General features: G+C 48.5%; 2 protein-coding genes and 1 long non-coding RNA gene across 3 annotated transcripts in view; 1 reads left to right on the forward strand and 2 right to left on the reverse strand.

The window, feature by feature from the left end:
- The window catches only part of LOC144806462 (uncharacterized), a 368,766-nt gene that overhangs the window by 310,437 nt on the left and 42,886 nt on the right, over positions 1 to 15,443 (reverse strand). The window lies entirely within an intron of this gene.
- Positions 1 to 15,443, reverse strand: part of LOC144806464 (uncharacterized) — a 498,581-nt gene that overhangs the window by 72,792 nt on the left and 410,346 nt on the right. The gene's annotated exons all lie outside the window — the stretch shown is intronic.
- The window catches only part of LOC144806467 (uncharacterized), a 40,608-nt gene that overhangs the window by 19,949 nt on the left and 5,216 nt on the right, over positions 1 to 15,443 (forward strand). The window contains exon 3 of the long non-coding RNA XR_013605811.1: positions 6,217 to 6,286. This is a non-coding gene — a long non-coding RNA (uncharacterized LOC144806467). The remainder of the gene's footprint in view (positions 1 to 6,216; positions 6,287 to 15,443) is intronic.

Raw genomic sequence — 15,443 nt, forward strand, 5'->3', positions numbered from 1 at the left:
GAGATCAATACCAGCATTCTCCTTAGAAGGCGTGCATGGCTTAGGGTCTCAGCTCGGGAGATCAATACCAGCATTCTCCTTAGAAGGCGTGCATGGCTTAGGATCTCAGCTAGGGAGATCAATACCAGCATTCTCCTCAGAAGGCGTGCATGGCTTAGGATCTCAGCTAGGGAGATCAATTCCAGCATTCTCCTTAGAAGGCGTGCATGGTTTAGGATCTCAGCTCGGGAGATCAAGTCCAGCATTCTCCTCAGAAGGCGTGCATGGCTTAGGGTCTCAGCACGGGAGATCAATACCAGCATTCTCCTTAGAAGGCGTGCATGGCTTAGGGTCTCAGCTCAGGAGATCAATACCAGCATTCTCCTTAGAAGGCGTGCATGGCTTAGGGTCTCAGCTCAGGAGATCAATACCAGCATTCTCCTTAGAATGCGTGCATGGCTTAGGATCTCGGCTCGGGAGATCAATACCAGCATTCTCATTAGAAGGCGTGCATGGCTTAGGATCTCAGCTCGGGAGATCAATACCAGCATTCTCCTCAGAAGGCGTGCAGGGCTTAGGATCTCAGCCCGGGAGATCAATACCAGCATTCTCCTCAGAATGCATGCATGCCTTAGGATCTCAGCTCGGGAGATCAATACCAGCATTCTCCTCAGAAGGCGTGCATGGCTTAGGATCTCAGCTAGGGAGATCAATACCAGCATTCTCCTCAGAATGCATGCATGCCTTAGGATCTCAGCTCGGGAGATCAATACCAGCATTCTCCTCAGAAGGCGTGCATGGCTTAGGATCTCAGCTAGGGAGATCAATACCAGCATTCTCCTCAGAATGCATGCATGCCTTAGGATCTCAGCTCGGGAGATCAATACCAGCATTCTCCTCAGATGGCATGCATGGCTTAGGATCTCAGCTCAGGAGATCAATACCAGCATTCTGCACAGAAGGCGTGCATGGCTTAGGATCTCAGCACGGGAGATCAATACGAGCATTCTCCTCAGAAGGAGTGCATGGCTTAGGGTCTCAGCTCAGGAGATCAATACCAGCATTCTCCTCAGAAGCCGTGCATGGCTTAGGATCTCAGCTAGGGAGATCAATACCAGCATTCTCCTCAGAAGGTGTGCATGGCTTAGGATCTCAGCTCGGGAGATCAATACCAGCATTCTCATTAGAAGGCGTGCATGGCTTAGGATCTCAGCTCGGTAGATCAATACCAGCATTCTCCTCATAAGGCGTGCAAGGCTTAGGATCTCAGCTCGGGAGATCAATACCAGCATTCTCCTTAGAAGGCATGCATGGCTTAGGATCTCAGCTAGGGAGATCAATACCAGCATTCTCCTTAGAAGGCGTGCATGGCTTAGGATCTCAGCTAGGGAGATCAATACCAGCATTCTCCTTAGAAGGCGTGCATGGCTTAGGATCTCAGCTTGGGAGATCAATACCAGCATTCTCCTTAGAAGGCGTGCATGGCTTAGGATCTCAGCTTGGGAGATCAATACCAGCATTCTCCTCAGAAGGCGTGCATGGCTTAGGATCTCAGCTCGGGAGATCAATACCAGCATTCTCCTCAGAAGACGTGCAAGGCTTAGGATCTCAGCTCAGGCGATCAATACCAGCATTCTCCTTAGAAGGCGTGCATGGCTTAGGATCTCAGCTTGGGAGATCAATACCAGCATTCTCCTCAGAAGGCGTGCATGGCTTAGGATCTCAGCTAGGGAGATCAATTCCAGCATTCTCCTCAGAAGGCGTGCATGGCTTAGGGTCTCCGCTAGGGAGATCAATACCAGCATTCCCCTTAGAAGGCATGCATAGCTTAGGATCTCAGCTCGGGAGATCAATACCAGCATTCTCATCAGAAGGCATGCATGGCTTAGGATCTCAGCTAGGGAGATCAATTCCAGCATTCTCCTTAGAAGGCGTGCATGGCTTAGGATCTCAGGGTTTAAGCCTGAGGTTCAACAATCCATTGTGAACACTCCCTTTGACAAAGAACACCTGTTTGGTCCTGTAGTTGACCAAGCCTTAGAAAAGAAGGAAAAGGACACTGAAGTAGCAAAATCCATTGGACCACGCCAGTCCCCATCCAATAGAGGCTCCTTTCAACGCTCGTTTTACATAGCTGGGTCCAAAACAACATCCTCAGACTCAAATGCTTCCTCTTACAAAGGTAACATCCAATCCTTTTCCTCAAGAGGTTTCTACAGAGGAGGATATAGAGGAAACAATTCCAAAGGCAGACCCCTGTTCAAGAAGCCCTCAGCGTCCCAACCGACCTCAGAAACTACCGACCCATCTCCCTCCTCCCCTTCGTGACCAAAGTCACAGAGAAGATCGTCCATGCCTAGCTAACAAAATTCATCGAAGAAAACTCCATCTCGACCTCTCCCAATCCAGATTCCCAAGCAACTACAGCACCGAGATCGCTCTCCTCACTGCCATAGACAACATCCACACCCTGCTCGACCAAGGGCACACTGCTGCTCTGATCCTACTCGATCTCTCTGCGGCATTCAACACCGTCTCCCAAAGTCTTCATGCATCTGCTGGCAATGATGGCATCCTGCATTTCATTCGTACCTCATGCAAGGCTTCCCATGTGTCCTCTGCAACAATGTCTAGCGAGTCAGTGGAATCAATCACAGGGGGCCAGATGTACAACGTGATTTTGCATACGCAAATGGGTTTGCGAACCCGCTTGCACATGCAAAATCACTGTTGGCCATATACAATTCCAAAATAGCGAGTCGCAGTTTATTTTCGACTCGCTATTTAGGAAATGTCAGAGGGACGGTCGGAAGCAGAAGTGAGGAGGCCGTATGAGGTCAATATTGGAAGGGGTTTATTTGGGATTGTAACAAAAGTGGATAAAAGTAACCGTCTTGGCAGTCCCAAAATGTAGCAAACAAAGAGGAGTTGAGGTAGCTTCTTCAAGGTCCAGAGGGCTCCCTGGTAGGTTGGTCTTCTACATGGCCCAGAAGCCTATTACGGGCTTCTACAGTTGTATCTCCGGGAGTGTCTCAAAACAAAAACAAGAGAGAATTCGGTTAAGATTCCCCTGTTTTATTCTTTTCAGGATACCATCACCAAAATGAACCATGTGAGTGGGAAAGAGCTATGACTGAGGGAAAACGGCGGTTGTGTGGGTACTCGAGGTAAGGCTTCTAGGTAGAGCAGGCAGTATAGTGCACGGGAAGAGTCGGACAGAGCGTGATTCAGGCATTAAGATCACCCATTGACCCTTGGTTGCACACATACACCACTGCGTCTATCCAATGCCACCCGCCGCCCTTAACACACTCCCTTCTCCCTCCCTAAGCCCTTTTCCCCAACACGTACCGCTAGGAGCCACAACTCTCCTGAGTTGTGGCGGCGGGCGCGACTTTCAGAATCCACCACTCTTCGGTCCACGTTTCCGCGTCGTCGTCTCCAGGACCCCAGGCTCCGGCGTCGTGGGCTGCGAAGTCTTCCCGGTCCGCTGCTTGGGTGTCGGCTTGGTTGCTGGGCTAGTCTTCGGCCCGGCTTACTACGTCTGCTCCTAGGCTGTCCGACGGCGCACCTTCTGAAGCGTCTTCCCCATTTTACAGCCAGTCGTGACCTCTTTCTTCTCTCGGATTGGTTGGCTGAGGTTTCGTTCCCGCCTCCTACGTGAGTGAGCGCTTCCGCTTCCGGGTAACTTCCTGGGTTCTGCGGAAGGGAAGAATCAGCAGTTAACAGGAGTGGAGCTGATTCTTCTTCGTACCAATAAGGAGTCCAGGCTGGCTTTTGATGGTCGCTGCACATATTGTTAGAGGTATGTCCGGGGTCTACCTCACAGGAATTGTGAGTCGCAATTAGGAAGGGGAATTCCCTTCCTAATTGCGTCCTCAATGCTATGTGTGAATGTTTGTGACCACAATTGCAGTCGCAAAACACTTGCAAATGACCACCCTCTTCAAGAGGGTGGTAATGCAGTCGCAATTTCAAAGGGGTCCCCAGGCTACCCCTTCCACTTTGTGACTGTGTCTAAAAATATTTTTTAAGGGCCAGCAGTGGTCCCAGGGACCACTGCCCTTAAAGAATGAAATTTTTTAAATGCATCCTGTTTTCCTTTAAGAAAAGTGGGCTGCATTTAAAAAAAAAAAAAGAAAGAAAAAAAAAGCTGCTTCATTAGAAAGCAGTCCCAGACATGGTGGTCTGCTGAGCAGGCCACCATCCCTAGTAGGGCTGGTATTCCCAATGGGTTTACAAATTGTGGGAGGCTCATTAATATTAATGAGCCTCGCAATTTGCGACCCCGACCTAGTGTTGGTAGACAGTGGCAACCATCGCTCGCTGCAGTGGTGGAAACCTCAAAACTTAGCAAAAGGGCAGCCTTTCATAGACCCGATTCCACAGTAACCGGTTGGGGTGCCCATCTTCAACTTTACAAAGTCCAGTGGCTGCGGTCAGACAAACACAAACGTCTCCACATCAACTACATGGAACTTCTAGCAGTGTTCTTAACACTCAGCTTTTCTCACGCAACTTGTAGGCAAGACTGTCTTAGTTCGCACGGACAACATGACAGCAATGTACTACCTGCAGGAATAGGGAGGGACTCACTCTCTCCAGCTGTCGCACCTTGCACAAAGCATTTGGGATTGGGCGATTCGCCAGAAAATCTATCTCCTAGCAGAACACCTCCCAGGAGTAGACCATCAGATTGCAGACCTGCTCCGCAGACGCAGGCAGCAAATACACGAGTGGGAACTTCATCCCCATGCTCTTCTTCCCTACGTTCAAAACTTACATTTTCCACAGATAGATCTGTTTTCCACAGTGCACAGCGCAAAATGCCCAAACTCTGCATCCGGGTTCCCACACCCAGCATCCGAAGGCAATGCCCTATGGATGATTTGGTCAGGGATATTTGCTTACGCTTTTCCGCCTCTCCTGCTAATTCCATTACTAGTTCGGAAGCTCAGACAAATGTCCCTCACTGATCTTAATATGTTCTCGTCAACCTTGGTACTCTCATCCTTAGAACTACATCATCAAAAGCTACATCTCACACCTTGTCTCCTCACTCAGAGCCATTGGGAAATCAGACATCCAATTCCCAGAGAACTCAACCTAGCGATTTGGCTCCTGAAGTCATAGAGTTTGGTTATTTACAACTACAACCAGACTGTATGAATATTCTCAAGGAAGCTAGAAAGCCTACTACCAGAGCATGTTATGCAGCAAATGGAAACTTTTTGTTGCCTATTGTAAAACAATATCAATCGTCTTGATGCGTTTGTGCAGAACATCATTTGTTAACTGTTGTATTTACAGTAATGTGGATTCACTTACACATCCATTTGATGCATACTTGCAAATTATACAAAACCTATCTCTCTTCAGAGTACCAGTGATTAAAGCCTTCATGGAAGGATTAAATAGGGTTATACCGCCAAGTATTCACCCTGCTCCAGAGTGGAACTTAAACAGTACTTACAAGGCTAATGGGCCCGCCTTTTGAACCAATGCACAAATGTCCGTAGAGTTCATGAACTTCAGGCATTACCTATACAAGAGCCTTTCTTTCAACTTCACAAAGATAGAGTGGTACGACGTACCAATCCTAAATTTCTCCTTAAAGTAGTTTCTGCTTAGGGGTAATTCGTGTGCAATATCAAATTAAAATAACATAACATTAGCATTTTCATTATTAATTGAACTATCGTAATTCTTATATAGAATTTATGTGCTGCAATGATAATAGAGCAAAAGACACACAATTGATGGACGGAATGCAGAACAAATCAAAACATTCACCCCCAGTCAAGGGATCTGGGTTAAATCCATCATTATTTTGCTCACCATGCCATCCCAGTTTAGACCTGGCCATATGCAAATCAGTCTTGACCCTGTGCCTCATGGGAACAGTCCAGTCCGAACTGCAATGATAATAGAAGCAGATAAAAGTAATTAGCAAAATAAGCACATTGAACAGAATAAATAGTTCCACCATCTTTCTAAAACAATGTAAAAACGGTATATAGCGTTTTCCTACTATGCTTTCCCGTGTGTGTGTGTCTGTGTGTGTGTCTGTGTATCTGTCTCCCATTCCCTGTAGGGAAAGTATGTAGCTCCCCGTTGTAGAAGAGTCGGTCAAGAGGGAGCACACTGCATTGAATAGTTTCTTGGTATGCACTATTTATTAGTATTACAGGAAATCACAATGATTGATTGTCTCCGTTATATTCTTCTTTCCCACAGGGTCTTCCTCTTCAGTCCCTTAGGTGTGCCTCGGCCGCCGTCGTCCCTCGGACAGAAGGAAAAGACTCTGGTAAGTGTTTTTGCTTTATGGTTTAGTCAAGGGAGGACGCGAGGGATAAATAATAGCTATGCATAAATGTGAAGGGAGGGTGTAGAGGTTGGAGCAACCAAAAGAAAAAGAGTAGCCGATGATTTCTGCTCTTGTCTTTGTTTCCGTCTCACTTATTTACTTTTCCCTGGGTCCCTTTCACCCCTCAGCCTCCCCTCCTGTCCCTCTCTTACTCAGCCCCTTTCCAAGAACCCCGTAGACGCCCACGCACCTGGAAGAGCCACGTCCCTCCGGGGCCATGGCGTGGTGACTCCGCGTCCTTCAGTGAGGTCTGGTAATCTGCTTCGGCTTTCCCTCCTCCGCCAGGTTCGGGTGTTCTGCTCGCCGACAAGCTGTGACCTCCCCTGGGCTCCGGTTCTCTCTCTTGTAAGGCTGTCAGTTCTTCTCTGTCTTTCCGGTCTTCCCCCGCTGGTTTCTCCGCCTCGCGTTCCCATACCGTGTGTAGCTGGACCAACTACTGACCAACCTGACGCGCTCTCCGTCCCCGCCTTCTTCAAGTGTGTATCCCCTGATGTCCGTCCTCAGCTCCGGCTTAAAGGGGCCGCCTGCCGATTCCCCTCTCTGCACTTCTTGATGACAGCAAATCGGACAACTGGTTAAAGGGGACTGTGAATATAGGAGGGGAGAAATATATGAAGGGATGGCATGGCACTCCTTATCCTCTATCCCATCGTCTACCACAAGGGCTACCTGACACACCCCACCGCCAGACGCACCCAAAAATAGCTTATCCTAAAAACCCACCTCCCAAAAACAAGATACCAAACAAAAGGAAAATCTTAGGAGCTTCAGGTGATGTCCCTAGTGTCTTATTATTGGTGTTTGTTTAGGTTTACAGGAGTCCAGATGTTACATAGCAAACCTTGTCTATGCATGCCGTGTATTTTTCATTAATTATTGTCGTATTTATGAAATCCACTCATCGCGTGCCAGAAAGTAGATGTATTTGGCTACATTTGTTTATATAGCTCCAGATTAGATCTAGTCTGTGTCTCCTGCTCCACAGCTTGTTCCCGTAAAAGTGCATCAATGTCTCCTTCCCTTGGAAGCAAATCCACCTGTATTCCAGTTTAAGCATATTTATTCTCATAGAATCACTTTCAAAATCCACTGTTCCCCAAGTAAATTCAAATTCAGTCTGCCCAATTCATTTTGGGGGTTCTCCCTTCATCAGGGTATGCATGTGAGGAATCTATGTTGTATGTTGTGTGCGGAAAATAGTGACATAAGAATGAACTTGCATTGCAATCTAATCCTACATATACATAAATTAATAGTTTACTGCATGTCCTGGTAGAGCCTAACCGCATGTCTGCGTTTGTGTTATACCAGGGTCTTTGCCTTTTCAATAGTGAGAGCTACTTCTGATCGAGGAGAATCATCCTGATCTACTGCCTTTATCACGTGGCTTAGCTAAGGGTAGATGAATGCCAAGCAACTTAATTGCGCCCCTAGAACGCCCAGTCCTGCTGCAATGAGCACATATCATTTGTAGCACTGGATTAGGAAAGGTTTACCTGTAGGGCCCCTAAGTCTTTGTAGCACTGTTAGGTTTACCTGCGGGACCCCAAGCCTTTATGGTACTGGTAGGAACGGTGTATCTGTGGGGTCCCCAGGGATGCGTTATGTTCATTTTATTCTTATTAACGAATCCCATCTGAGAGGTGAGTGTTTCACTGAGGGTTGTGGCCTCTTTCTCCTACAATACATGGGATGGCATTGTTCTCTCTGAGTGAGTGTGAAGACAGAAGACTTCTATTATCTGGTGAGTTGCCCTCCTGTTCATTGGCTCCTGTTCAGATCCTGGCCCTGCTTTAACAATTCAAGATTAATGTTCAATAGTGGCAGTCACAGTATAAGGACTGTGAGCAAGGCCTGCTGTAGAGTTTTCGCTGTCCTAGGAAAAATGTCTCAATGTAGGAAAGGGCCTGTTTTGGACATGGTTAGCCTTCACTTTTTACCTGGAAAATGATATAGTATTTACTGGAAGTGCACAGGGTCCCTGCCAACCAGGTCCCCTGAGCCAGATCTCCTTCCCTAAAGTGTACCTGTCGTTTCCACGGTTGTCACCCCATTAGCTCACTTATAAGTCCCTGGTAAAAGATACCTCTGGTACCAAGGGCCTTGTTGTTAAAGAGGGTCTCTAAAAGCTGCAGCCCAAATTATGACACCCTTAGGGACGCCTCGCCAAGCACATACTGCCACTGCAGCTGTGTGTCTTGGTGTAGACAAAAATGAAGAGTCGACGTGGCACACATCCCTGTATGCGATGCCCATAGGGACTGTCTGAGATGTAGATAAGACACCCTTCTAGCAGGCCTTATAGTGCACGCTGCTTTAGGGATATCTCCTGTGAGGGCATATCTGCATGAGCAGATATGCCCCTGCAATATCCTTGTCGATTCCGGGATATTGCAAGTGACCAGGGAAACTCTATAGCAAGTACGTTGGCTGGACACTTGTCATTATGAGTTCCACTGCTCCATGAAGGTTTCACTGAAATATGGGATATTTGCTACCAAACATCTCAGCTTAATAAACCTGTGCCGATTGCAGTGTCCAATTTATTAAAAATTGCACACAGAGTGCCCCTTAGAGGTGTCCCCGAAGATCTACCAATCCTTAGTGTGGTCATCGACTGGCCTGAGCCAGCCTGCTACCACCAGACAGTATCCTGTCCTCTTGGGGAGAGTGCCTGTGCACTCTGATGTCGAGAACAATGCCTTTCCTGTGTGGAGGTGCTCACACCTCCCCCTGGTCAGGCAGAGCCATATGTGGCAACGATTTTCAAAGGCCTTGCCGCCTTAGTAATGCGACCCCAGCCTCTCCTGTTAGAGGGAGCAAGCGATCTTCCTGTCCTCACCCCCTTTTAGGCGCAAGGACAGGTGGGAAACCTTAGATAGAACAGGAGGTGCGCCCCGCGCTCCCTCTGTCAACTCCACCCCTCAAGTGCTGGAGGCGAGGTGAAGTACACTTTGTAGTTCCCACTATCTTGAAGATGATGGGACTTATCCAATCAGGGCTAGGACTGTGTCCCCTTCCCACAGGAGGTGGGCATGATAGAGGGTGTAGACACCCCAGGAAAGGGGCCAGTTAGCCTCTACCTGTCACTGCCTTGTAACACCCTTAAATCAAGATTTTAGGTGGCATCCCCAGACCCTGAATTTCAGTTCTTGGCGACCTAAGAATAGCCGGGCACTGCGGCCTTCTCTGCTGGTGAGGATCTGTGGAGAACTATGGACTTGCAGCCCAGCGACCTCCAGAACCTTGGGAGGACTACCTGCCTTCAATAAAGGGCAATCTAGTTTTGTGTAGTGGGATTTGGCCAGGGAGTGTCAGGACAAGCCAAGCTATGTTACTCACTCTATATTGGCAGACTTTGTGTTTTTGGTTTAATCACTCTCACTAATGTGCCCCGTATTTTCGGTGTCAACACTATCGATTGAGCACTAGTTCAATAAAAAGAGTTTTACAAAGTACCTGTGTCTTGGCAAGATAAGCAGTGTGCAGGTCATTTATTCAATCCAGTCTGTTGTTGAGCTCTGAGTTCAAGCTGCCCTTTAATGTAAACAGGGTAATTGATTTGGCAGTATCAGTATCTGCAGTTAAATTAGACAAAAATGAGTTCTAAATGCCACCTGCCTGGCATCCTGAATGGCCTCCACCCAATCGCCATCGCGAAGCTTGCCTAGATCCCTCTCCCTCACAGCTCTCTGCGTCCCCAAGGGATCCAGAGAATTGTAGATCAACTTCCTATACATGGTTGAGATTGCTTTTTCGTCCGGGATTAGTTAGCAGCAGGTCCTCCAGTAGGGATGCATCAGGCAACCCCCCCTTCCCGGATGTGACTTTGCAGAGCGTGGCCACCTGCAAATGTCAGAACTGTTTTTAGTCGCCTAATTTATACTTTTGTTGTAGGATCGTGAAGGACACAAGCGCCTGTCCCCTCCACACATCGCCCGGCCGTTCTAAGCTAATCAATCCCCATTTTATGAAGCCCTGCAATCCTCCCACTGCACTTAAGAGATCACCATCTTACACTGGAGTCATTTCAGTCAGCTTACCTTCCCAGCCTAAATACTTGGTAGCCTCTTTCCACACCCTTACCAATGTTTGGGTATGAGTAGGTAGGGTGCACTCATACTTTCTTCGATACAGCAGCACCGGGGTGGGGTAACCTCTCTTGCCCATGGCCAATCTATCTACCCGGTAAGCAGGATCCTCACAGTCCGCAATAAACCCAGTTGTTGACTGCCACCAGCTTCGTGGCCCAGTAATACTTGTGAATACTCCGGACTGCCAGTCCACCTTAATAAACTCCCCTCTGCACCTTACTCAGCGTGACGTGCCGCCATCCCACAACAGAAGCTGAAGTTCTCAGACTACCTTTTGAAAAAAAATGTCTGGTGGGATCTTAAAGGACATTTTTTGCACAATGTACAGGAGACCCTGGAGCGTCATCACTTCAAATAGGGCCACCTGGCCTAGTAAGGAGATTGTCCGCAAGTGTGGGGCATCCCAGCGAAGACTGTCTAATTTCGGGAGTATGTTCCTGCCTGTGCTCTCTTGTAATGAACACAACCAAATATTTAAAGCCATGTAGTGCCACTCTAACTGGGCACCTAGACTGCAGCCGCAGGGTCCCTGCCACCAGCAGGAATATTAAGGACTTCTTCCAGTTGATATTATATCCTGATCAACTGGAATACCCCATATGAGAGGTCGTGGTGAACCCAAACAAGTGTGAAGAGCATAGGAGACAAGGAACATCCCTGTCGGACGGCAAAGACTCGGTAGACTGTATTATTGACGCCCATGCGCGCTAGATGGGCCACAAACAAGAGCTTAACAGCAGCGCCACTGGTTCAGCAAAGGAATCCCCTATTGCATATGGTACTCCATTAAGGTGTCGGAGATTTAAGCGCGTTCCCTGGTGTGGTATAAAGCCCGGTTGATCAGGATGACCACTGTTACAATTACTGTCCGCAGGCAGATCGCCAGGGCGTTTGCAAGGACCTTAATCACAATATTAAGCGGGGAGATAAGTCTATAAGACCCACACTCAGTTGCCGGTTTGTCCTTTTTGGGATGACCGCCACCTCAGACGTTCTTTGGTCCTCCGGGAGACACCCTTATTTTCATATACTCTGGAGGTACTCCCTGATTTTATCTATCATGCTTTTATATAATTCTAACGGGAGCTCATCAGGTCCAGTCGCTTGCCCTGTTTCCAAGGTTCCTAATGTCTAATTTATTTAGTCTACTGTCAGGTCTTGGTCTAGTGCCTCTAGGTCCTTATTTGTTAGCATTGGCAGGGTCAGGTCTTTCAGGAAGTCTCTCCCAGTGTTTCCGTCCCCTTGTTGTCTGTGTCCTCAAGGATCCAGTTCCGTCCTTTGTCTTGTCTCTCTAACCATGTAAGCAACTCATTGGCTTTATCACCGACATCATAGAGACAGTGCTGGGTAGCCAGCGCATGAGTGCCCGCTATTTTCCATTAGTGCTCTTAATGTGTGCTGCTTCAGTTGATGGTGTAATGGGAGAGAAACTGATTCCCCACTTGCCAAGCGAACCTCCAGGAAAGCACATTCCTTGTCCTGAGCCTCGCACTTCAATTTACGTTCCTTCGACATTCTCCCAATCAAGGCTTGTGTCTGGCCTCAAATCACTGCCTTGAATTCACCCTATAGCACGCAAACTGATTCAACAGGCCACCCATTCTCCTTAAAATAGAATTCTGCTCTATCTCTCATACAAGCTTTGAACGTCTTGTCTTTTAAATATCACGGATCAACCCTTGGGGGTAGCATGAAGGCCACAACCGGACCATCGAGGTGCACCTCCATCAGCGAATGGTCTGAGATTCCCCCTGCTATGTGTGCAGCGGTGCTAAAATCAACTTTATGGCCAGTCTGGGTGAAAGGATGATGCAGGCATGCCAGACTACAATGTGCTGCAGACAGGTGCGTCTGGTTCTGATACCCTCTTCTCCTCTAAGGGCATTTAGGAGTATCATGAATATAGTATAGGTGCAGTTCTGTCACTCCAGTCACCCCAATGCGTATATGCTCTGTCGTAAGTGTCTTATCCTTCCACAGGATGAGTTAGTCTTGTCTGGGTCTCTTTCCTGTTTCCCGGCACTTGAATGGCACGCCTGGGCACTCGAGAGAGCAATGACCCACCAGCAGACTATTGTGGAGCGCTTTTATCCTGGATGTAAGGCTGCATACAGTAGGGCACCCACTCTGTCTTTTCTTTGCAGTTGCCTGAAGATCAGCAGTCCCAAGGTAGCAGTCACACCTGGCCTGTTGGTAAGTGCAGCTCCTGTGGATGCCCGGCCGTCAGCAATTGAGCCCACACTGTGGCCGGCTGGACCACAGGCGTAAGCTCAGACATGGTGTTCGAACCTGGAGTAGTTGTAGTCCCTTATGGGCCTCTGACACAGAGTAGTAGGAAATTCAGCAGCTTAGAGCCCAACACAGGCTCTCCAGGAAGTCAGTAGATTCAGACCCTGTTGTGTTAGGAATTTGGCAAATGCAACCATGAACGGGGTGTTGGCAGCTCACAATCGTCCTACTGGGCCTCAACAATCACGTTGTCGTAGAGTTTTATTTTCTGCCTTGAACTGCTGGGAGAGTCTTGGCAAGGCGGGGTCCCTCAGACTAGCTGGTCCTGCTGAATGGCTTTCCGGCCCGCCCTACAAATGCCGAGGATGTGTCGGACCTTGCTTCTTCCAGGACAGCCTTGTCCTCCTGCTGGATAGTCAAACTCCCTTCCCTTTCATACCAGACAGGCAGGCTTCTAGGCAGACTTCTAGGCTCTTCAGGACAGGTACACAGCTTCTCCATTAAGTAATTCAGCCTGCAGGTGATGTCCCTTCAACTTAGATAAACTGTCAGGCTGACACCATCCCTGGTGTCACAGCAGGCACCTGGGTACTTTGTAGAGCACATTATTCCTTGGTAACAGAGGACTTCAAACTGGGGTATTAATGAGGGATAGATGGTCCCACTTGCATACACAACTGGCAGGCAGGAGATGCGGTTTACTCTGTCGCACTCTCACATTTCATTTATGCTATGCACACCAACACCCTAAACACACACTTGATGATAGTGCAAAGTCTGGGCACAGGCATAGAAATGGAGCATTACATGGGTGTGTCAGTAGGACGCCACTCCACTGACCATGATGCAAAGATCGCATCAGGCTATTGATCCTTACAACAGGGTGCATTGCCACCACCGCTCTAGCTGTTAAACCCATGACAGTCCTCTGACTTAAATAAGGGCACACTTGGTGTGACCCTCCAGGTCGCAGGACCGGTCCAAGACCTCTCATAGTCCCTTGTTAGAAGTTGCACAGTACTGGAGTGGCAGAAAAATCTCATGTAATTGTTTTTTTTTTACTTTGTGGTACATTTACCCCAGTAACGTGCAGTCACAAGTTTGACGCCATGGACAGGGGAGTTGCCACGAGGCACAGATTCTTCTGCCTGTCAAACCACATGCCATTCACTATTTCATAGTGTTTTTCTGCTTTTGTTTACCACTAGTTTTAGGCAGATGGTAGATAAATGCATGTGATTGGTTGGGGGGCGATGGGTGAATCAGGGGAGGGAAGGGTAAAGAAATGTCTAACAAGGGGAAGAATTGTGTGTTTCCCATAGTTTGTAAAACAAAACAGCATAAGTCTTGACTGCTTCTGCTGCACCCAGAGTCTTGTGCGTCTTTTCAGTCTAATTTTCCTGTCTGGAAAAAAATCGTGTCCTGTTTTTCTGCACCCGGTACATCCAGGTGCAGAAAACCCAACAACTGGTAATCAGGTGGAATAAAATGAGCACATGAAAGTACTCCTTAATTTCATTGCTCTTGATTCATACTCTGGACTATAGTTGAGGGATCTGTCTAGGCATAGTCCTCTCAGCACACAATAGATTTGCTTGAGGCAGAGGCCAAAACTACTCAAAAGTCAGGACACCAGATACAAGTAGGTGGTACCTCAGGGCAGGGGGAAACGCCTGTTGTCCATGGAGGGGAAATTCCCGTCCCAGAAATCTACATTAAAAATTAATAAATAGAGGAGGAGCTACGCGGGCATCCAAGATGGTCGCGTGAGCACAGAGCTCCCCGGACCCGTGCCGCCCCTCATGATTATCCAGGCTTCATCCTGACTTCATCGACGGGCCTTTGTTCGCTAATCCTAGCTGATCGTCGAACTCTTTGAAAATTCGAAATTGGACTTCGGGGTCCACTTTTACTCCGTTTCTACATTCTGAGGCCCACCCCGAGACGGACCGGGGGTTCGGGTTTGGAACAGGCCGTGGAGCAGTCGATCAACAACGGCCACCAGGGTCCCCACAGGGTCGGCCCCTCCTGAGTTTCGGTTTCGGTTTCCTGGCTCGACTGGCAGGGGCGCGGCTTCTTCTTATTCACGACTGGCCCGTTGCTCTCTCTCCTGTGTGGGGTTCCCTGGCCGCCTGCACCCGGCTCTGTCTACTTTTGTTTGCAAAGTCTGGACTTGGTCTTACTGATTCTTTGGACATTTCCACCCGGCCATTTTCACAAGGTCGCAGGGACCCCTTCGGGGTCCCTTTTCCAAGATGGCCACTGGCCTGCCTCTCGAGAAGCGGAAGACTAAGGCGCCTCAACGGGGCGGTCAGCAGCAGACAACACCATGGATCACTACGCACATGCCAAGGGATCGCCCGGTGCTGTGAGCCGTGTCTCGGACACTTCTAAGACCCTCCTCCCAGAGGCCTCGGACCCGTCATTGTAGGATGTTATGGGAGCCATTGCCGCCATGCAGGCCTCTATGGTGCAACAATATGAGGCCTTGGTGACCAAGATCGACACGATGGCCATCGATATCACGCTGATTACAGCGGATCTTTCGAAAACTAACGAAAGAGTGGAATCGTTGAGGCTGAAAACTTCTAGTTTGGTCACCGATGTCTCGGATGCCCAAGCGGAACTTGGTAACCTTCGGTCCTCACACGACCTCATGGCTCGCCGTCTTGAGGATTACGAAAATAGGGCCCGCCGCAACAATGTACGCCTTATTGGTGTTCCGGAGGGTTCCGAGACCGAAGGGGCTGATCTCCTGGTTGAAGACCTGATAT

The sequence above is a fragment of the Lissotriton helveticus genome, assembly GCF_964261635.1.
Source record: "Lissotriton helveticus chromosome 1_1 unlocalized genomic scaffold, aLisHel1.1 SUPER_1_unloc_77, whole genome shotgun sequence".
Taxonomy (NCBI): Eukaryota; Metazoa; Chordata; class Amphibia; order Caudata; family Salamandridae; genus Lissotriton; species Lissotriton helveticus.